The sequence below is a fragment of the Arachis ipaensis genome, chromosome B1 (assembly GCF_059453495.1).
Source record: "Arachis ipaensis isolate K30076 ecotype BB chromosome B1, ASM5945349v1, whole genome shotgun sequence".
Lineage (NCBI taxonomy): Eukaryota > Viridiplantae > Streptophyta > Magnoliopsida > Fabales > Fabaceae > Arachis > Arachis ipaensis.
In genome coordinates this window covers 128,498,196-128,521,140 of record NC_142436.1, presented here as the reverse complement: position 1 = coordinate 128,521,140, position 22,945 = coordinate 128,498,196, and the positions used below count along the sequence as shown (strand labels likewise).

Here is a 22,945-nt window from a genome sequence, read left to right as displayed (position 1 = left end):
GATGCCTCAAGGATGTATTTTCCTCCCCAAATTTTTTTCGGGACCAATGGCATACCTCTCTAGGAGAGTTAATCTCCAACATGGATCAACTAAGGATGGGACATCAAAGAGCACTCCACCATCCTCCATGAAATAAGAGAAGATCAAATAGCCATGAAGAAAGAACAACAAAGACAGGAGCGTGACATAGAAGAGATCAAGCGGTCCATTGGCTTCTCTAGAGGGAGCAGTAGTCGCTGTCACTAAGGTGGATCCGTTCCTTTTATCTTCTATTTGCTTATGTTATTTTTCTGTTTTCTATGTATTTTGTTTTATTGTCTGTTTCTAGTGCATGATCATCTTTATGTCTTAAAGCTATGAAATATTCCATGCATCTCTCACCTTGCTTAAAAGAGGAGTAAGATGCATGAATTTCGAGTTATATATTAAGAATAGTTCGATTATTTGATATGGTGGCATTGCTTTTGTTTTGTTAATGCATGAATGAACAGTGCATATTTGATGTTGGAGTTAAGAATGTTGGCTCTTGAAAGAATGATGATAAAAGTGAAGTATTATTGGTAATCTGAAAAATCCAAAAATTGATTCTTGAAGCAAGAAAATGTAGCAAAAAGCAATAAAAAAAACAAAAAGAAAAAGAAAAAGCCAGTAGCTCTTTAAACCAAAAGTCAAGAACAAGGATTCAAGGCTTTGAGCATCAATGGTTAGGAGGGCCTAAAAGAAACAAAATCTTGGCCTAAAAGTTCAATTGAGCTCCTCCCCTAACTATATGCTTGTGGTGTGAAGGTGTCAAGTGAAAAACTTGAGACTGAGCAGTTAAAGTCGTGGTCCAAAGAAAAGAGTGTGCTTAAGAACTCTGGACACCACTAACTGGGGATTCTAGCAAAGCTGAATCACAATCCTAAGGGGATCACCCAGTTAAGTGTCTGTGGCATTTATGTATCCGGTGGTAATACTGGAAAATAAAGTGTTTAGGGTCACGGCCAAGACTCTAAAGAAGTTGTGTTCATGAATTAAAAAGAACTAAACTAGGAGAGTCAATAATATCATCTGGATTCTAAGTTCCTAAAGATGCCAATCATTCTAAGCTTCAAAGGATAATGAGATGCCAAAACTATTCAAAAGCAAAAAGCTACTAGGGTCAAGGACTTAAGAAGTGCAATAACGGTGATAAGGAGCTACTAAGAGTGCTGAAGCCGGTTAAATCAAGAAGATACCAAGAGAGGGTTATGTGTCGAGGTCGGAAGTTGAAATAAGAAACTATTGCCCAAAGCTTACAAGAGAGGATTTTCGAATTTACCTTAAGATTTCTAAAACCTACCACGAATCCAAGAAGATATTTTGAGCAAGCCAGAAGTGAAGAACGAAGTGAAAATCTATGTGATTACAAGTTTGACGTATGAGAAAGAAATGAGAAACCACCAGAAGCCGTTCGAAATGCCACAACCGTTGAAGGTTCTACATTAAAGGTAAAAGGGAATAGCTATCGATTTCGTAATAGATTGCCAAAGTCTAGGACGAAAGGTGATGTTGTTAGGAACTCGTGGATCAAGTGATCAAGTCCGTTTTGCCCATTGGAGCAAACTACTTATTTGGGACATCAACGAGACTATACATCAGGGAGAAGGTGAGACTCCACAGTACACTAAACACCTCTGAATTAATAGGAAACTAGAACATCGAATGTCTTAATTCCTGAATTTGATAGCCGAGACACAGAGAAAAAGTTACGCGAATTTGAGTTAAGATTCTCATTATGAAAGCCGACAAACGAGATAGGCAGATCTAAGAAGAAGACTTCTCAAGTTGGAAGGAAGAAGATATCTATTTCTGAGTATTACTTCAACGAACTAGAATCGGACGAGCAATCAAAAACTAAGAAGTTAAACCCCGCTAAGTTAGCCCATTTCAATTATTGGAGAGTATTGATGGTCAGTGGCGTGCCAAATAGTTTTTCTTCCGTACCTTTCAAACCTATTCAACGTACACTCCACACTTCGTAACTCCTGAAACTCGCTTCTAAAACAAATGCATGTCTTACAACCTAAGTCAGCTTAAATAAAAGGGGATGTACGCTTCAAGTGATGATTTTAGCTTCAAGAAACTCGGGATATGCTGAAAGACTATCCACACCTCTTTTTCAGATAACTGAATCTGAATTTTGAGGGCAAAATTCCTAATTAGGTGGGTAGGATATAAACCCCGCTAAAATCGGTAAATAATTAGTCAATAGTTTGAATTTTAATTAGGAAAATTAAAAATGAAAAACTAATATCAAAATAGGATAGAGCTCTTCACAACAAAAATTTCGATACCAATTTCGAAAATTTTTACCCAAAATTGGATCGGATGGGTCGAACCGGTTGAACCAGGCCCAAACTGGGCCCGTGGGCCCAACCAGCCCAGCATATAAATGAGCTAAAGCTCATTTTCTCCTCTAAGAACACAATAGAAGCGGTGCTAGACGCAGGGAGAAGAAGAGAAGGGTACAAAACCCTTGTTTCAATTTTCAAATGCCGTAACTTCTCCGTTCGAGCTCCGATCGCCGCATCGTTCGCGGTCACGCGTCCAGCGTGTCAAATTCTATGTTTCTATCGGATCAATTTCATGGGTAAGACTCAATTTCATTTCAGATTCTCATTCCCCCTTTCTATTTGTGAAATTGAGCTTTTGTGATGAAATCTTGCCAAATTCGGTGTTTTAGGTTCGATTTAGCTTCCGAAGCTTATTGGGTTTGAGTTACTACGCATATGGGTGTGGTAAGGATTACCTAAACCCTAGTTAATTCTGAATTAGGGGTGAATTGAGTCATATATATGCATTGGAATTGAAAAGTAAATATTTGAAAGCTTATTGGTGACCAAGGCTCGATTTGTGGCTGGTTTATTTGAGCTTGGAGGGGCTGGGTTCTAGCTTGTGAGGCTGCCTTGGGTGGAATAAAGTGATCGGCCAAGGTATGGTTTAGGTTTCGTGCGTTTAACATTTAAGGTGTTGTGAAAACTTAAGCTAGAAGAACCATAGGTTAAGTTGAATTGGTTAATTGCATTAAATGATTAGTCTTGTGAAGTTGTTGAATAAATTGTGGATGAACATGTGTCGGAATTTATGAGGTGTTGAAGTTATTGAATGTGTGCTCTTGGACTTATTAATGATGGGTTGGTCTTGATGTTGGTATATATTAATGGATTTTGGTTAGTGTTTTTTAATAAAGAGTTGATATATGTGTTGATGGATTAATATATGTGAAGGGTTGATAAATGTGTTGATGGATTAATATATGTGAAGGGTTGATAAATGTGTTAATTGATTGATATATGTGAAGGGTTGCTCATATATATGATATATGTTGATACAAATTGGTGGTTATGGCTTGTTGGATTAGCTAAAGGTAGTTTGAAGTGGTTGTTGATGAATTGGGATTGGATATGTTAATAACATGCAGGTTTTATAGGTAAGGATTATGAATGTGGGGAAAATGAGGTTTGGATGTTGTTTGGTAAGAAGTGATTTTTGGTGAACTTTGAAAGTCCATAACTTGCCTTTCAAATATTGGATGGAAATGTGGTTTGTTTTAAATGAAAGATGGTTTTACAAACTTTTAAACGATATCAATTTCGTAAAAAATGGAATTTTGTAGGAAAATTTATGCACGATGGAAAATTGGTGCATAAAACTGTGTTATACAGGTTTCAAAAACTGGTTATGCAGCTTTCTGGGCATTCTGCCAACTTTTGAAAAACGCATATCCACGCGTACGCGTGGCTCACGCATATGCGTGGCGTGGCATTTCAACGACGCATGCGCGAGCAGCCATGCGTGCGCGTGAGAGGCCAATGCGCATGATCACGCGTACGCATGACCCACGCGTATGCGTGACATGCGGTTCTCATCTACGCGTACGCATGGCCCACGCGCACGCGTGGCCTCTATTTGCTGCAAACTGAATTTTGGCTGTTTAAACCGGATTTTCACTCCTAAACCTCCATTTTTCCTTCCCTTTTAGACTTAGGATATAGTACTGAGTCCAGTAGATAATTGAAGCTAGGAAAATAAGATAACCTAGGAATGAAGAAAGAGGTAAAATATGATGAATTATAAGGAAGAGATGTGAATGTAAGTGAAGTTATGATGCCAAGGCTTGATAAATAATTAAATAATGATTATAAATATGAAATGGCTTATGAATGATATCTGAAATACGAGTTTCCCTGGGTAACAGAACCGTGGCTCGCGACCACGTGTTCCAGGTTGAATCTCGATACTCTATTGACCCTACGTCGTTAGGGTGACCAGGCACGTATAAATTTCTGGGTATGGATAGCCCCCAGTGAGTGATTTGAATGATATATGAATGTGAAATCTATGCATAGACTCATGGGGATGCGCGACGGGGGATAGTCTAAGGTTTTCGGACTTGTCGGGTTGGCTGGATAACCGACAGATGAGTCTCATCAGCCATAGGACAGGCATGCATCATGTGCATTTGTTTATGTGAATGCTATGCATTATCTGGGATTGCCTAATTGAACATATATGTCCTGTTACCTACTATTCTTGGTATTTGCACTATCTGCTTACTACTTGTGCGTGAATTTGTTTGGTTGCTTGTCTCTGCTGAATTTATGAAAGACGGAGGGACGGAGGAATGGTGAATGGGTTGAGTGTTAGGTGTTAAGTTTAAGACAAAAGATTATAGTGTACTTAGAACACCTACCCCTATTTATGGCTTTTACTTAGAGATTAAGTTATGTAATTATGATAACAGAGTTCTAGGATTGCCTCTGGCATTCCCAGGACCTTATTTATTATACGCGTGACACCTTTTCCATGCTGAGAACCTCCGGTTCTCATCCCATACTATGTTGTTGTTTTCAGATTCAGGTCGAGAGGCTCCTCGCTAGGCGTTTGAATTTCCTGAAGCGGAGTAGTCTGGGATATTTTGGGTTTTCTGTTTACTTATATATGTATATATGTACTTAGCTTTCTCTCCAAAAAACTTGTTTATTTTGTTCCTCCTAGAGGTTACAGGAGAGTTAGGGATTTGTTTCTGTATTTTGGATATTCAGGATACTTATGTATATATATATGTAAATATTCTCTGGCCAGCCTTGGCTTCACAGGCTGAGTCAGGAGCTAGTCTCACTGTAGTCTTGGCACTCTTGTTACTCTTTCGTCTATTCTTATCTTGAACATTTAGGTTTCTTAGCACGCAAGTAGTTCTCTCCTCGGGCGATGCGCTTTTTTTTATTTTGCAAAATTTGTTTACCCGTTTTTCAAGGCTCCTAGTTTATTATATTCTTTCTGCTATTATACGTATGTATTTTATTTTAGAGGTCGTAGCGCCTTGCCGCCTCTGTTTTACATCCTAGGTGTAAAGCTCTGTATGGTAGGGTGTTACATTATGATATCAGAGCAGTTCGTTTCTATAGAGCCTGAGGACGGACTGATTATGCTTCAGTGCATTCTCTGTGTATGTGTCTATGTGCTATTAGGATATCTAATTGATATAAGCAGCATACATATTTGTGAGCATGCATTTGGGACTCTTAAGCACTAAACTTGTGATATTGAGACTGATCACCTTAATATCAATTGTTTGGTGTAAACAGGGACCAAATGTCGACTCGCGGATCCGAGCGAGGTAACTGGGGAAAAAATCTTAGGACCGAACCAATGCAAGGACCCCGAGATGGAAGCTCGGGTGCTGGTACAAGCAACATAGGTCAATATTATATGTCTATAACCCTTAATAAGTTCCTCAAGAGTGGCCCACCTCAGTTTAATGGAAATGCCAATGCGTTAGAGGCTGATCGCTGGTTTCGAAACGTGGAGAGGTTTTTATACACTCAGCACATACCGGAAGCACAGTCGGTGGAAATAGTGACTTACATGTTGGAAGGAGATGCTCAGAAATGGTGGCAGGAGTTATATCATACCTTGCAAATGGAGTTAATAGATATCCCTTGGAATAGATTCAAGACGGAATTTTACGGGAAATATTTCTTATATGCACTTCGCATTGCAAAGGAGTTGGAGTTAATGTAGTTGAAGCAAGAGAATATGTCTGTTGTTGACTATACTCGTGGATTCGACAACCTGTGTCGTCTCTCAAAAGTTTGTCAAGGAAGTCTAGCCGACTATAAGGCGTAGAAGTGTGCTCAGTATAAGAAAGGACTTAGGAGAGACATCTTCAACTATGTGTATCTGCAAAGGTTAACGAATTTTTCTGAATTGGTTAAGAAAATTCAATTCGCAGAAGATTACTCCATGAAGTGGGTAATGCTACAGGAAGGCTATGGAGAGACAGCTCCAGATAGAAAACGCCGGGATGCAGCCGAATCCAATTCTCAGACCTGAGGTAACCATGACCTAGCAGTAGAGTTTTTAACTTCCTTGCATACCATTGATATGTAATATTCGTTCGTGATGCATGACAAGTTTCAGTAATCATGAGATCCAAGTTGATAATTAGTCGAAAACTATTGGTTGTTGAGACGGAGTGATACTTAGCTAACTTAGAGGAGTGGTTAGGCTTTTGAAGGTTAAGGATTAAGTGATGTAGTGGAAGCAGGTTGGACCGTATAGTGGAAGCAGGTTAGACCATATCTAAGAAATCAGGAGTGTTGAGGGCTACGCAGAGTTATTGTTCGGAATCCAGTGACGGTGAAACTTTGAGGAAGAGGAATAGAGCAAATTCAACCTTTAGCTGTTAATCGTTAAGAGGCAAGTGAAGATGAAACCAAATCCCTATACGAGAAAGTTTCTAAGACAATTCTTGAAGGTGTGTCAGAACTTCCATTTCAGAGAAAAAGCGAGTTTGCGATAGGCTTAGTACCGGAAGCCGGATTAACTTCAATCACACCACAAGCAAAGACATTATTATAATCGGTAGAATTTAGGATTGAGTGGAAGGGAGTACTAGAAGAGGGAATCATCTAACCAACTATTTCCTTGTGGGAAGTGCCGGTTATGCCGGAGAAGAAGGAAGAGAACGGCAGAAAGCTTTATGCAGAGAGAGTGTGCTAACGAACCTTCGCGACTCGATCTAATCCTTCTTTTGAAACCTACATTGACATTCTATCCGGAGCTCTTCCTAAATGGCTTGACTATCTTTCTAACTTTACTCCTTATGTGCATTAATTTTGTTTCTTCCAGGATGAGTCTGAGCTTGTCTTGGTATAAACACGTAATCCTTGAATCTTGTATGCTCGCTATGATTAGAGTTGCCCTTATTCGCAAACCATGTTCTTCAGAATCAGCTGAGACTTCTTTGACTCTGTACGCTCTGTTCTTTCTACCAAAGGTCTTTAATTTGAACTCTTTTCTTGAGATGCACCTAGGTTCCTTCCCTTGTGCATTCCATCATTTCGGTATAATCCTGATTAATCGTATACAAGATTTTCTTTCTGACCTTTTTTATTGCTCATTCATTTTTCAAGCTTAATATCCTTTTGAAAATTAACTCGAGCCCATATTAGTATCACGTATAAATTATAGCTGTAATTATTGAGATGTTGATTCCTTAAGAGCAAGACTTTTGGGACACGAAGGATGAAGCATGTAAGCGTGCGCCATCAAAAAGAGTTTTCGAGCTTTAAATTCTTGCCGACCACAAAGCTTATGATTAGTTTAACACTGATAAACCACTATTTTATGGTTTATATTGTGTTTAATTGTGTGGTTTTATCATGATCCTTACCCACTTATTCATTAAATTAGCATGCATTTAGATTTCCTTCCTGAATTTATTACATGTTTGAAAACTACTTCCTAGAGACTTTAATTATTTATTTTTAATTCTCCTTTATTCCATTCGATGCCGTGATCTGTGTGTTAAGTGTTTCAGACTTTATAGGGCATGAATAAGTTGGAGATTGGAAAGGAAGCTAGCAAAAAATGGAAGAAACACAAGAATTTGAGGAGATAACCAGCGAGAAGTGACGCGGTCGCATGGCTCACGTGACAGCGCGAAGGAGAGCAAATTTCAGTGACGCGGCCGCATGGCTCACGCGGCCACGCGAATTGGAAAAGTTCTGGCGACGCGGTAGCATGGACGACGCAAACGCGTGGCGAGGAAAAACGCCAATGACGCGTCCGCATGGATGACGCGATCGCGTGACATGTGCGATCTGCATAATCTATAGAATTCGTTGGGGGCGATTTTGGGCCCTATTTCGACCCAGTTTTAGGCCCGGAACAGCAGACAAGAGTCAGAGAACATGCAGAAACAATTAACACATTCATTCAGAGACAGTTGCAGATCGAGTTTTTACTCTCTTAGGTTTTTCTCTCTTGGTTTTAGAATTTTAATTTTCAATTGGTCTTAACATTGGAACATTGAGAAGAGTTATTCCCTCATCAAGACTTCGTCATTCTAGTTCGTTTTCTCAACTTGGTTCTATTCTTCCATGTTCCTTGTTTTGTTCAATTTTGTTATTTGAATACTTTTATGATTATTTAATGCAAGGATTATTTCTTTTTAATTTAATTTCAATTCCAATAATCATGTCTTCTTTTAATTCCCTTTCATATGCTATGGATTCTTTATTTACAATGCGTGAGTAGTTTCCTTACTTGATGGGGAGTTGATTAAAAGGAACTCTTGAGTTGGAAGGATTAAAGAGAAATTTGTAATTGGGTTAAATGTTGGATTGCTATCCTGTCACCAACGCCAATCCCTTTGAACTAAGTGGGTTGCAACTTGTGAACAGATCTGGCATTCCAGCTTGTTTGACTTTCCCTTACTTGGTAAAGGATAACCAAACAGAACAACCATTAATTATAAATTAATCTTACATTCACTCCACCAATAATAGAAATTCCAACCAATCAACTCCCAGTCAAGGCTTTTATTCATATTATTTAACTTTCCTCAATTTACATCCCAATTTACTTAGCTCAACTTCTTGGAACATCTGATTAATAAGATAGCACACTTTTCTGCAACTCGTTGGGAGACGACCTGGGACTTAAAACTCCCAGTAATTTTTAATTTAATTCTCTGTGACATATTTCTAAATTGATAGGCAGATTTTTGGTGAGTTAAGAACTATACTTGCAACGTAACCATTTTAATAATTTTTAATTCACCAGCTTCTGCGTCTCATCAAACGCGCTAGAAATACACCAATTACGTGGATACCCAAATATGAAGAGAGCTTTCAAACTCCAAGAGAAGGATTAACCTCAAATCCAGTAATCAGGATACCCGAACTTATTTAACAACTTAGAATGTGCGATACATTACCAGAGGGGTTTAGGATACGTGTAAATACAACATCGTGAAGTGGTAACAGACGCCCTGAGTAAGAAGTTTCTAGGGAAATGCTTGGATATAAATTTCGGAGGAAGGAACGCTAGGTAAGTTGGAACTTTAAATTGGATATCAAGGGTATAGCTAAAGTAGTCAAACTAAATCTATTACGGTCTTAAAACGTAGCAAGGACGAAATGCAGGAAGCGTAAGAAGACGATAAAGATCTACCGAGGATGTCGAAGTCTGGTAAACAAAAGGGAACTAAGAAGAGATTTATATGCCTAATGCCGAAATAGAAATCATAGAGTCAAGGACTTAAGGAGTGCAATAATGGTGATAAGGAGCTACTAAGAGTGCTGAAGCCAGTTGAATCAAGAAGATATCAAGAGAGGGTTATGTGTCGAGGTCGGAAGTTGAAATAAGAAACTATTGTTCGAAGCTTACAAGAGAGGATTTTCGAATTTACCTTAAGATTTCTAAAACTTACCACATATCCAAGAAGATATTTTGAGCAAGACAGAAGTGAAGAACAAAGTGGAAATCTATGTGATTACAAGTTTGACGTATGAGAAAGAAATGAGAAACCACCAGAAGCCGTTCGAAATGCCACAACCGTTGAAGGTTCTATATTAAAGATAAAAGGGAATAGCTATCGATTTCGTAATAGGTTGTCAAAGTCTAGGACGAAAGGTGATGCTATTAGGAACTTGTGGATCAAGTGATCAAGTCCGTTTTGCCCATCGGAGCAAATACTTATTTGGGATATCAACGAGACTATACATCAGGGAGAAGGTGAGACTCCACAGTATGCTAAACACCTCTGAATTAATAGGAAACTGGAACATCGAACGTCTTAATTCCTGAATTTGATAGCTAAGACACAGAGAAAAAGTTACGCAAATTTGGTTGAGATTCTCATTATGAAAGCCGACAAACGAGATAGGCAAATCTAAGAAGAAGACTTCTCAAGTTGGAAGGAAGAAGATACCTATTTCTGAGTATTACTTCAACAAACTAGAATCGGACGACTAATCAAAAACTAAGAAGTTAAACCTCGCTAAGTTAGCCCATTTCAACTATTGAAGAGTATTGATGGTCAGTGGCGTGCCAAATAGTTTTTCTTCTGTACCTTTCGAACCTATTCAACGTACACTCCACACTTCGTAACTCTTGAAACCCACTTCTAAAACAAATGCATGTCTTACAACCTAAGTCAGCTTAAATAAAAGGGGATGGACGCTTCAAGTGATGAGGTTAGCTTCAAGAAACTCGGGATATGCCGAAAGACTACCCACACCTCTTTTCAGATAACTGAATCTGAATTTTGAGGGCAAAATTCCTAATTAGGTGGATAGGATGTAAACCTCGCTAAATTCGGTAAATAATTAGTCAATAGATTGGATTTTAATTAGGAAAAATAAAAATATAAAACTAATATCAAAATAGGATAGAGCTCTTTACAACGAAAATTTCGATACCAATTTTAAAAATTTTGGCCCAAAATTGGACCAGATGGGCCGAACCGGTTGAACCAGGCCCAAACCGGGCCCGTGGGCCCAACCAGCCCAGCATATAAATGAGCTAAAGCTCATTTTCTCCTCTAAGAACACAACAGAAGTGGTGTTAGACGCAGGGAGAAGAAGAGAAGGGTACGAAACCCTTGTTTCAATTTCCAAACGCCGTAACTTCTCCGTTCGAGCCCCGATTGCCGCACCGTTCGCGGCCACGCATCCAGCGCATCGAACTCTACGTTTCTATTGGATCAATTTCATAGGTAAACCTCAATTTCATTTCAGATTCTCATTCCCCCTTTCTATTTGTGAAATTGAGCTTTTGTGATGAAATCTTGCCAAATTCGGTGTTTTAGGTTCGATTTAGCTTCCGGAGCTTATTGAGTTTGAGTTACTACGCATATTGGTGTGGTAAGGATCACCTAAACCCTAGTCAATTCTGATTTCTCGATGAAAAATCTGAATTTGGACATATATATATATATATATATATATATATATGTGTGTGTGTGTGTGTGTGTGTGTGTGTGTGTGTGTGTGTGTGCGTGCGTACGTGCGTGCGTGCGTGCGTGTGTGTGTGTGTTTGTGTGTGAGAATTAGGGGTGAATTGAGTCATATATATGCATTGAAATTGAAAAGTGAGTATTTGGAAGCTTATTGGTGACCAAGGCTCGGTTTGTGGTTGGTTTATTTGAGCTTGGAGGGGCTGGGTTCTAGCTTGTGAGGCTGCCTTGGGTGGAATAAAGTGATCGGCCAAGGTATGGTTTAGGTTTCATGCGTTTAACATTTAAGGCATTGTGAAAACTTAGGCTAGAAGATCCATAGGTTAAGTTGAATTGGTTAATTGCATTAAATGATTAGTCTTTTGAAGTTGTTGAATACATTGTGGATGAACATGTGATGGAATTTATGAGTTGCTGAAGTTATTGAATGTGTGCTCTTGGACTTGTTAATGATGGGTTGCTTTTGATGTTGGTATATATTAATGGATTTTTGTTGGTGTTTGTTAATAAAGAGTTGATATATGTGTTGATGGATTAATATATGTGAACGGTTGATAAATGTGTTGATGGATTAATATATGTGAAGGGTTGATAAATGTGTTAATGGATTGATATATGTGAAGGGTTACTCATATATGTGATATATGTTGATACAAATTGGTGGTTATGGCTTGTTGGATTAGCTAAACGTAGTTTGAAGTGGTTGTTGATGAATTGGGATTGGATATGTTAATAACATGCAGGTAGGTAAGGATTATGAATGTGGTGAAAATGAGGTTTGGATGTTTTTTGGTAAGAAGTGATTTTTGGTGAACTTTGAAAGTCCAAAACTTGCCCTTCAAATATTGGATGGAAATGTGGTTTGTTTTAAATGAAAGATGGTTTTGCAAACTTTTAAACGATATCAACTTCGTGAAAAAAAATTTGTAGGAAAAGTTATGGACGATGGAAAATTGGTGCATAAAACTGTGTTATACAGGGTTCAAAAACTGGTTATGCAACTTTCTGGGAATTCTGCCAACTTTTGAAAAACGCATATCCATGCGTACGCGTGGCTCACGCATACGCGTGGCATGGCATTTCAACGACGCATGCACGAGCAGCCATGCGTGCGCGTGAGAGGCCAATGCGCATGATCACGCGTACGCATGACCCACGCGTACGTGTGGCCTCTATTTGCTGCAAACTGGATTTTGGCTGTTTAAATTAGATTTTCACTCATAAACCTCCAGTTTCCTTCCCTTTTAGACTTAGGATATAGTACTGAGTCCAGTAGATAATTGAAGCTAGGAAAATAAGATAACCTAGGAATGAAGAAAGAGGTAAAATATGATGATTTATAAGGAAGAGATGTGAATGTAAGTGAAGTTATGATGCCAAGACTTGATAAATGATTAAATAATGATTATAAATATGAAATGGCTTATGAATGATATCTAAAATACGAGTTTCCCTGGGTAACAGAACCGTGGCTCGCCACCACGTGTTCCAGGTTGAATCTCGATACTCTATTGACCCTACATTGTAAGGGTGACTGGGCACGTACAAATTCTTTCCTCGAGCATGCACTTTTTTTTATTTTGTGAAATTTGTTTACCCGTTTTTCAAGGCTCCTAGTTTATTATATTCTTTCTGCTATTATACGTATGTATTTTATTTTAGAGGTCGTAGTGCCTTGCTGCCTCTGTTTTACATCCTAGGTGTAAAGCTTTGTGTGGTAGGGTGTTACAGTACAAAATTAATATTTTTGGATTCTACTTTTAGTTTGTATGTTTTATGGTAATTTCAGATATTTTTTTGCTAAAATTGAGGAGCTTGAGCAAAAGTCTGATTCAGAGACAAAAAAAGCACTGCAAATGCTGTTAGGATCTAACTTCCATTCACTCGAAAGAGCTTTTCTGGAGCTACATAAGCCTAAATGGCGCGCTCTCAATGGCTATGAAAAGCTAACATCCAGGGCTTTCCAGAAATATATAATAGTCTATATTTTTCTTCGAAAATGAAAGCCCAAAACTGGCATTCAACTTCAGCCACCTGCCCCATTCCTAGCGTCCAACACCTAAAAGGGGATCCCTAGCCAGCGTTCAACGCCCCTAAGGAACCCTAGCTCATGGGAGACAGTTAAGCTCAGGCCAAACACTCACCAAATGGGCTCCAGAAGTGGATTTTCGCACTAAAAAATTGTTTTACCCTTCTTATGTAATCCTTAGTCATTAGATTAGTATATATAGAACAAGGATCACCCTTGTTCAGGACTTTTATGCCATATTTTCAAATTGTATTATTTCTTTATACAGTATGAGCCACTAAACCTCCTAGGTTAAAGTTAGGAGCTCTGCTGATTTTCATGCATTAATAAAAGCACTACTGTTCTATTCAATTCGTGTGTGAGTCTATTCTAAGATGTATCTTCATTCTTTAACCTTATGAATGAGATTATCCGTGACAATTATCCTCATTCTACATGGGTTCAGTATGAGTCCTTGACTGGAGATCATTGAACCACGAACTTGATTATACATCTCTTAGACGGCTAATCCACAACTTCGTTGGGGACTTCTCGAAACACTAGTTCAGCCGAGGTATGGGGAGATTAGGGTCTTTGTGGTAGAGGCTAGAATCAAAGTTGCAGCATTCTCTGATCCAGAAGATTCGACCTTGTCTGTGGTGTTTTGAGTAGGATCATCAAGGGGATGAACTGCAGGAGCTTCACCCTTATTCAGGATTGGGCGCACACTAAACCTGGCGTTCGACTGAAGGAGGAAGATTGGCGGCCATTGAACCGGCGTTGATCACTTACAGCCTACCATGAAAGGAATCACTCACAGTTGGAGAAGACAGTAGGAAAGGTTGATCCAGAAGAATGATGCATCTTCGAATCCTCAACCATTCTCTTATCACTGGTTTCACTCAAATTAAGTAATTTTATCCCTATTCTTGTTTTATGCATTTCTCTCAACAAACTATCTTTTCTAATCGCCTGACTAAGATCTACTAGGTGTCCATAACTTGATTCAAACCAACAATATCTGTGAGATCGACCCTGACTCACCTCAGGTATTACTTGGACGACCTAGTGCACTTGCTGGTTCAGTTGTGCGAGTTCTTATTTTGCGCACCAGTGTGCTTAATAATTGTTGTTATGACCCAAGGTGATTCAAAGTGATGGAGGACGGCGACGAGGCGACAGCCAGCGGCAGAAGCGCTACTCAGCAGAGGTACATCCAAATGACGACAAAAGCAACTGACCGCGATGGCAGTGGAAGCGTGGTTGAGAAGACAAAAAAAAGACGACGAGCAGCGAGCTCAAGGAACAAGACACTCGCGGTCATGGACAGTGAGCAGAACGGTGACCGATGATTCAGCGAGAAGGTCCAACAGTTCAGAGAAATAGCATCGTATTCTCTTCGGCAAACGCAGTTGGAGAGAGAACCAACAAAGGCAAGCAGTGAAGATGTCATCGGCAATAGGCAAGGATCGATGACTGCTACACCACCCAATTGTAATGCGTGTATCCACTCCAACAACAATGCCTCAATCAACAGACTCTATAGCAGTAGCGACGAAGATCCTCCGGCAGCTGAGTCTAATCAGTATAGTGTTGGGGGCATTCTTCATAAGGATTAGTGTAACCGGAATGGGCCAAATGTCTTAATGGGTCACTGGACCTTTATGCCCATGGCTGATGTATTTGTATTTCATTGTAGAGAAGCTTGATCTGATGGGGTTGATGTTGTGGATAGTATTTGAAGGGTCATGTGTTCAATAATGGGTTTAAAATTTTAAAACTTATTTTTATTTTTATAATTATAATTTTAATATAATAAATTTTTAAATTATTGGTATGAAATGCTAACTTTATAATTTTAGAAAATAGTTTTGAAAATTACTCTCTTAGAAGCTTACAAAGAAAAGATCATTGCAAGCTATATATAAATTTTGGATATTAATTTTTGCATCCTTGTGTTTCAAACTTTAAATTTTTTTACAACTTAAATTAAATGTTATATAAATTTTGCTATTTTAAAATGAATTTAAAATGAATTGTTTTAAATCATTTCGATTTTTCAAAATCAAAATAAATTGTTCCAAACCAGATAAATATTAAAGGAATTAGATGGTATTAAACAAATAAATTGACATACATGAAGGGATTAAAATAAATTGTTACTGCTAATTGTTGAACATAGACTGCTTCTTCTTTTTTTCTATTAACAAATTCAAACATTTAAGGTCCAATTCATTATTTGAGATACCCAATCCTAATGCTGCCAAAGCCCAATCTATAAATCCACCAACTAATAGTAGCAACAGACAGTTTTGGCTCAGCCACAACTACCATCACACCAGACAAGCCCTAACACCAATTTCCACCTGTCAATCTGGTAGTAAAACAGAGGAAATATCTGCATTTGTACCGTAGAATGACCCAAATAAAAATATAAGACTTTATCTTGGAGGCTAACTAAGTAATTTCTATAAAAGAATTATGTTTTGGAGCGCTTTAGCGAATTTAAAGTAATAAATTTGATTATTTAAGGTTAAACAAAAAGTTGAGTTTGATGGTCGTGGTAAATTGTGAATTAACTTACTTGATTAACAATGAAAAGAATAAGTAAGTAATTGAAGTTAACTTGAATAGAGATTTAATTAATTAAAAATTTAAAAAACTAATTAATTATCAACTCAAGAGTTAAAAATAGGAAGTGTTAGATGAGTTTTAAATGGAATTAAATATAAGAGTTGAGGAAAAGAGAGTTATTTAAAGAATATGATTACAAAGTTGTAGTTTTCAAGAGCTATAAGATAAATATTAAGGACCTTTAGCTATATTCTAAATTGAACTTGAGGATTGCGAGAGTTTAGATTGTTACCCATAAAGTGAATAATTGAGCAATGATTGGATGAGATTGAATGAGGAAAATATGATGTGTTTGAGTTAGTTTGAGGTAGGTTATAAATAATTATGTTATATTTGAGTTAGTTTGCAACCTTGAGTTTAGGGTATTATATTATTAGACGCCTCAAACCTCTAAGCCATATGTAACAGCTTAAGCCTAACTCGGTGGATATTAAAACATGCGGAGTAGGAAGTAGAGTTGTGTTGATAGTCATGATGAGAATTATATTTGTTATTAGATTGATTATGAGAAATGAGACTTAATGCGAGGCTTGCAACAAAGTGAGAGTGATATGAGACTTATGATAAGAACTATGGTTAAGTTGAGATATATGCAGTAACTTATGATTTATGATGATGATTGCATTATTGATGATACAATTGCTAATGATTATGATCATGATAATAATTTTGGTTGATGATGGTATTGGCAAGGATGTGGTTTTGTCCCGCTTGCATGATTATGGTTGAAATGTGATTACTGATTGGTAAGGACGTGAGTTTTGTCCTGCTTGCGTTACTGATGAGACACCTGCACCTAGCAAGAATGGTGGTTTTGTCCCGTCTTTATTCCTTCTTATCGTAAGGGTGGTCGGGCACACAATCCTTGGATTAGCTAGCCCCCAAGAGAAGGTGACAGAGCACTTTCCTACGAGACCAGTTTATATATGCATGAGATATTTTTCTTTTGGAAATGCACGATAGAAAGACGATATCTGGGTTAGCTACCGGATGTATTGGGTCCGACAATTTAACCGACACGTGAGCTCACGACCAATAGGAAAGGCATACATCATATGCATTTGATTGAATTATTTTGGTGTACATTGTATTGTTGTGTTGTGCTTATGTGATTTATCTGATTATGTGATGTGTTATGTGCTTTATATATGTGCTTGCTTGTGTGATTTAATTGTTTGACATGATTGTGATTGCTAGTGCACGGAGGTAATGGAGGTTGAGGTGGATTGAACTCGGTATTGTCCTTAGACTTTGGTTTATATGTTGAATGAATAGAAAAGAGAGATGATTGTCTATTGGGTAGAAAATCCTTAGGTGTGTCTTTGAGCTTTGAAGAAAACATTTAAAGATTTATTTTGCTTTTCCAGTATGGTTAAGAAATATTAAGATATACAATTGTATATATGATTTAAAAATAAAAGAATAAAGAATGCAAGCTTTTATAAAGATAAACTTTTTCGAGATATGTGTTCACTAGGTGTATTTATTTCTATTACATTTGTGGCATTCCCTCTTCCTACTGAAGACCGTGTGGTTTGGTTCTCACCCCTCTATATCCCATATTTTTCAAGAAACAGATGACAAAGCCTTCAAAAGAGTTTGCGGAATATTGGGCGTGCTTTATTTGTTTTCTTAGATGTTCCATCGCCTTTGTTATTGTTATATCTTTTGAAAGAGGAATAGGAGTTGTAATTATATATGTTTATATATTATTTGTATAAACTACTGTAAATATGAAGTGCGGTCATGAATTATGATGTATTTATGTATATCAATGTGATTTATTTTTAGAAGAAAATAAAGTGTATAAAAAAATACATACCAATTTTTTTCAAAGAAAAGTCACTAAGAATTTCAGGTAAGGACTTCTACTTATTATAGTTATATATAGATGAGTAGTCGTACTATCCTCACTATCAGAGTGGCGCAGCCGGAAGCGTGACATTTTGGTGGTGAGGGTGTTACACAATCTGAATGGCCAGAGAAAAAATTATATCAAGGTTAAGCCATAGAAGTTATTCTTCGATGGGTCAAAAACACAAAGATGATGCTGGTATTGTTATTTTAATTATATCTCCAGATGATATTTCATCAAAGTTTTTGTTTTCTCTGAAGTATCCATGTCCTAATAATTTGGCTGAATATGAAGCGTTAATACTAAGTTTAAAGATCTTGATTAACAAAGGGGCACAAGATGTTGAAATCTTAGGAGATTCCTGATTAGTGTTAAAATAGTTGTCGAAAAAGTTTAAATGTGCAAATGAAGTGTTGGAAAAATACTTTTCGACAATATGGAAATTATTGGTATCATTTCGATAAGTGTCCTTGACCCTATCCCAAGGATTTTAAATGAAGAAGCAAATGAGTAGCTTAAGTTATTTCAAAGTATAGAATCTCTCCCAGTACTTTCTGGAAAAATTGGCAAAGGTACAATAAATTCTTGTACCAATTAGAGAAAGAGAGGTAATGGTTATAAACAAATGGGATCATGATAATTGGAGAACATCAATACATAGCCTAATCGAAAATTAAAACTGCAGTCGATGAATTTTGTGATATTTGGAGATGAGTTGTACAAAAAGAGCATTGATGGGAATGTCATGAGATGCTTAAGCAAATCTAAAGCTTTGATTGTCCTTAGTGAAGTCCATGAAGAGATTTTTTAGGATAAAAGAAGAGAATTAAAAAGTCATTTTTTTTTTTGGAAACAGTCATGATTGTTAGTTGCAGAAGTTAAAGAAAGCTAATGAAAAAGAAAAGTATAAGTTGTTGCTATAAATAGTGAAAGGCATACCAAATTAAAGTATTCGATGTAAATGCTGAAAGCTCGAAGCTTGGAAGACGACAATGACAGTAATGTCAACAATGACAAAGACGTTACTTCAAAGAAAGAAGAGGGTTCTGGAAGGGTGAAATTTGGAATGGAGAGAAGAAAAATAACGTTTGAGTTTTATAAGTGTGTCTTGAAGATGAAATTTGAGAAATAGAAGAGGTGCAAAAAGATTGATGGAACGTGGAAGGACGTGTACATATTTAATGGAGTCATGATGATAATGACAGTTACTTGAAAAGTTAAAGAGTATCATGAATTTATTTAAAACAAAATTAATTGTGGCAAAGAATCGATCATCCTGCCTCAAAATAAAGCCTCGACAATGATGATGATCCTAGGAAAAATTTTTTAGCCTAGAAAGCGATCTCAAAAATGAGGCGTTCGATCGAAGAAGTTTCGATGGTGATCATCTCTACAAAGGTGAAATTGTTTAAGAAAATTGGTGAACTTGGTGTGCAAGACAGTTACCTGGTCTGCATTTGGCGTGAACAATTATTTTTGGTTTGCTCCAAAGTCGACATATGGCAAGATTGGCTGAAAATGTTTATAAACAGAGTGGTAAGCAACGACCAAAAAATTGAAAATTCTCACTCAAAAACACACTTATTCTCTCACACATTCTAACGATTTTTTGTGACTTGTCTAAGCTAGTTCTCTGTGTAAGTTTCCTTCCACATGTTTTTCTTTTCAATTTTGTATTTTTCTTTATGCAAAAACTTGTTATTTTAGTTGCATTTTATCAAGTTATTATCTTTTGTTATTTTTAACTTTTATTTTAGAATTCTGTAGAGTATACCTTGCACCGCAAATACTTTGGATTTCTTAAAGTATTGTTTGATTTAAATTTAGTAAGTAAATTTATTCTTGTTTCCTTGTTGGTTATTGATTCCGGAAACCCTTCTTTTTCTTCATCATTGACAGAGTAGAGATTTTAATGCACGTAAAACTAATATTCGTAAAAAAAATTATATTTTACTTTTAGGTATTAGATTTCGAACCATTTCTAAATATTTGCAATTGTTATTTTTTTTATCATAATTCTTGATTATAAAATATTTACCTAATAGGATGTATCATCCTAAATTTGTTTAAAAAATAGACTAAGCTAAACAATAAACATAAATAATTTTTACATAGGCCTATTACATTTGATATCACTTGATATCACTGAGATTAATAGGATCTCTCTATAAAATCAAGAGTTAGTTACTCAACATTTTCTATTATTCCATCACTATTTGATGTCTAAATATTACTCCAAATGACTTGTATAAATTATACTCTTGAAACCTTTGCAAATCCCTATGTTACCTCCCTTGAAGGTTAGCTATCTGAGAAAACAAAGCAGCATTAGCATCTTTGATGTCACCCAAATTATCTGCATTATCAATATCATTATCCACCACATCACAATTTCCATTTTGCCCTCCTTGTTGAGAACAAGTTAAATTCTTCCCGCTCAAATTATATTCTGGTGCATCAACATGTAATGCACCTTCTTGTAATTGCAAAGCACATTCCAAATGCCATAACACATCACCAATGCTAGGCCTATCAGCACCATGATCCTCCAAACACCTCTTAGCAGCTCCCACAAACATTTTTAGGGATTTAGGGTTTATACTCTCAAGAATGGAGGGATCAACTACCTCATGAACCATGCCTCTCTTGCAACGTTCCATTACCCAATCAACCAAGCTAACTTGTTGCGTCGAATTCGGACAAGTCCATATAACCGGCCTTCCACACAGAGCCTCAAGAAGCACCACACCAAAAGAATACACGTCAGATTTCTGTGTCAATTTCAGCTTTCTGAAGTACTCGGGATCAAGATATCCAAAACTCCCCTTCACTGCAGTGCTAACATAAGCTTTGTTAGGGACGGTTTTCGACAATCCGAAATCCGAAACCTTCGCGACGTAGTTTTCATCTAAGAGGATGTTTGTAGTCTTGACATCGCGGTGAATGATACTCTGCGCTGCGCCGGTGTGGAGATAGTACAATCCGCGAGCGGCACCGATGCAAATCTCGAGCCTCTGTTTCCAAGAGAGGGGACGGAGGTTGGCACCGTAGAGGTGAGAGCGAAACGAGCCATTAGCCATGTACTCATAAACAAGGATCATTTCCGAGTTCTCATCGCAGTAGCCTATTAGCGACACAAGGTGGCGGTGGCGCAGCTCAGAGAGCATGTCTAGCTCGGTCCTGAATTCCTTTAAGCCTTGTCCTGAACCGCCATTGGCTCGCTTAATAGCCACATTCATGTTGTCTTCTTTCAATCTTCCAAGATACACCTTACCGTAGCCTCCAACACCAATCACTCTACTTTCCTCGAAGTTGTTGGTGGCGCGTTGTAATTCGCTGAGATGAAAGAACCTTTTAGGCCCTTTTCTTGGAGAGCGAACTCTGGAAAACGATCTTGAATAGAATGGATGGATCATCCACCAAGTGAAGCCTGCTTGCACTTCCCAGCTTTTAGTCGATTTACTCATTTGAACACATGTCATTAATAGCAACACTAGGCCTATTAATGCCAATACCAATCCAACAAAAGCTAACGTCCTCATCTCCGCGTTGGGCGGAAAACTCTGCTCTTTGTAATCTCCATCGACGGAGAACAAACCGTCGAAGCTATTTGCCGAGTTGATCATCTTCATGATCTCGATTCCGTTCAAGATCGCGTTGCTTGTCCCCTGCTGGAGATCCTCGGGTTCCAACTGAACGAAGATGAAACCGTTTTCGACGGCGGAAGCGTTAAGGACAAAGTCTTGGTAATACGCTGTGGCTAGATCTCTGGTTTGAGAAGAAAGGTCCAAATCAGGCACACCAACCATACCATTGATGTAGACACTGAAGACCAATTGGTTGAGACTCTTGCTTACAATGTCGCAGAAATGCAACCTTATCAAATAAGAGTAGCTATTCTCCACGTTCATCATCCAACTTAGATTCACCTTGCTTTGAAACTGCATGTCTTTATGATCTTTAATCTGCACCGCCGTTGCGTAAACGAAGCTAGGAGCAATCAAATCTGCTCCACCGAATTCAGGGTATTTGATTCCTTTGTAAGGAACAGCAACGTTTACAGAGCCATTTGGATTTGCATTATAAGTATCATCAGGCTCCCATGTTCTTGTTAAGGTGTCATTGTTAGGGGCTATGATTGCGCCGCCGACGTTAACGCGGTACAGTACTTGGAACTCAGATTGCTGTAGTCCTTTGAATTCTCCGTGAGGCGAAACGGCGGTGGCGGAGTCGGAGATGAGCGTGTCAGGGGCGGAGACAACCTCTATTGCGTTGATGAATGCGAATGAGTTCTTTATGGGCTTGAACTTGAGAGAGAATCTGTTCTCAAAGACGGTAACGAGATACTCCTTGAAAACAAGATTGTCGTTGTTTCTGGGAGAGAATTCATGGAGCAGAACAAAGTGGTTGGTGTGGACGGAGAATGAAGCGGTTGCGAGATCATAGGAAGGGTGAGGGAGAGCGTAGAAGTAAAGACGGATCCAGATTCGACCGCCGGTTCGGGAGATGTAGAAGGTGTATGTGGATTCGTCTGCGAAGATTCTAGCGGTTTGAAACAATGGAAGTGATGATGGAGGAACAGAAGAAGGCATGGTTATGGCGATTGGTGAGTGATTTGAAGCTTGGATGTCTTCTGTTGTGGATAGGAGGGACGTGGTTTGACGATCGGATTTGAAGGTTCTGCCATCGTTGAGGTGTGTGTGGTTGTAGGCGCCACAATCAATGAGGTAGTTAACATAGGGTGAGTAACAATTTGTGTGGCTTAAGAGGAACAAGAAGAGAAGAAGAAGCAGAAGAGAAAGGTGGTGGAGAAGTGGACGTGAAGACATTGTTATGTTTCGTAAATTCCAATACTCAGAATTGAATACGATACTCTACAATACATGAATAGTAATTAATTTTATGAATGAATTAATACTCAGAAATTCAAAAAAGCTTAAGATATAGCAGTATTAAACTATTCATGCAGATATGCCTATGGTGTATACAGGATGGTAAAAGAGATAGAATTGTTCCGGATTTGGAGAAACTAAAGGGAATTATTGAAGAGAGTGTATATAGTTTGTTCACCTTGTTGGGAGGGAGTAGTAATAAAAGGAAAAAAGGAGTTTAAAGTTGGTTTGCATGTTGGGGGTTTGTTTGTGTTAATGCATAGATAGAATAGAACAGAAATAGTTAC

General features: G+C 37.9%; 1 pseudogene; it reads right to left on the bottom strand.

The window, feature by feature from the left end:
- Positions 1–19,968: 19,968 nt before the first annotated feature.
- On the bottom strand, positions 19,969–22,595 carry LOC107611139 (putative receptor-like protein kinase At5g61350 pseudogene; annotated as a pseudogene).
- Between the last annotated feature and the right edge of the window lie 350 nt (positions 22,596–22,945).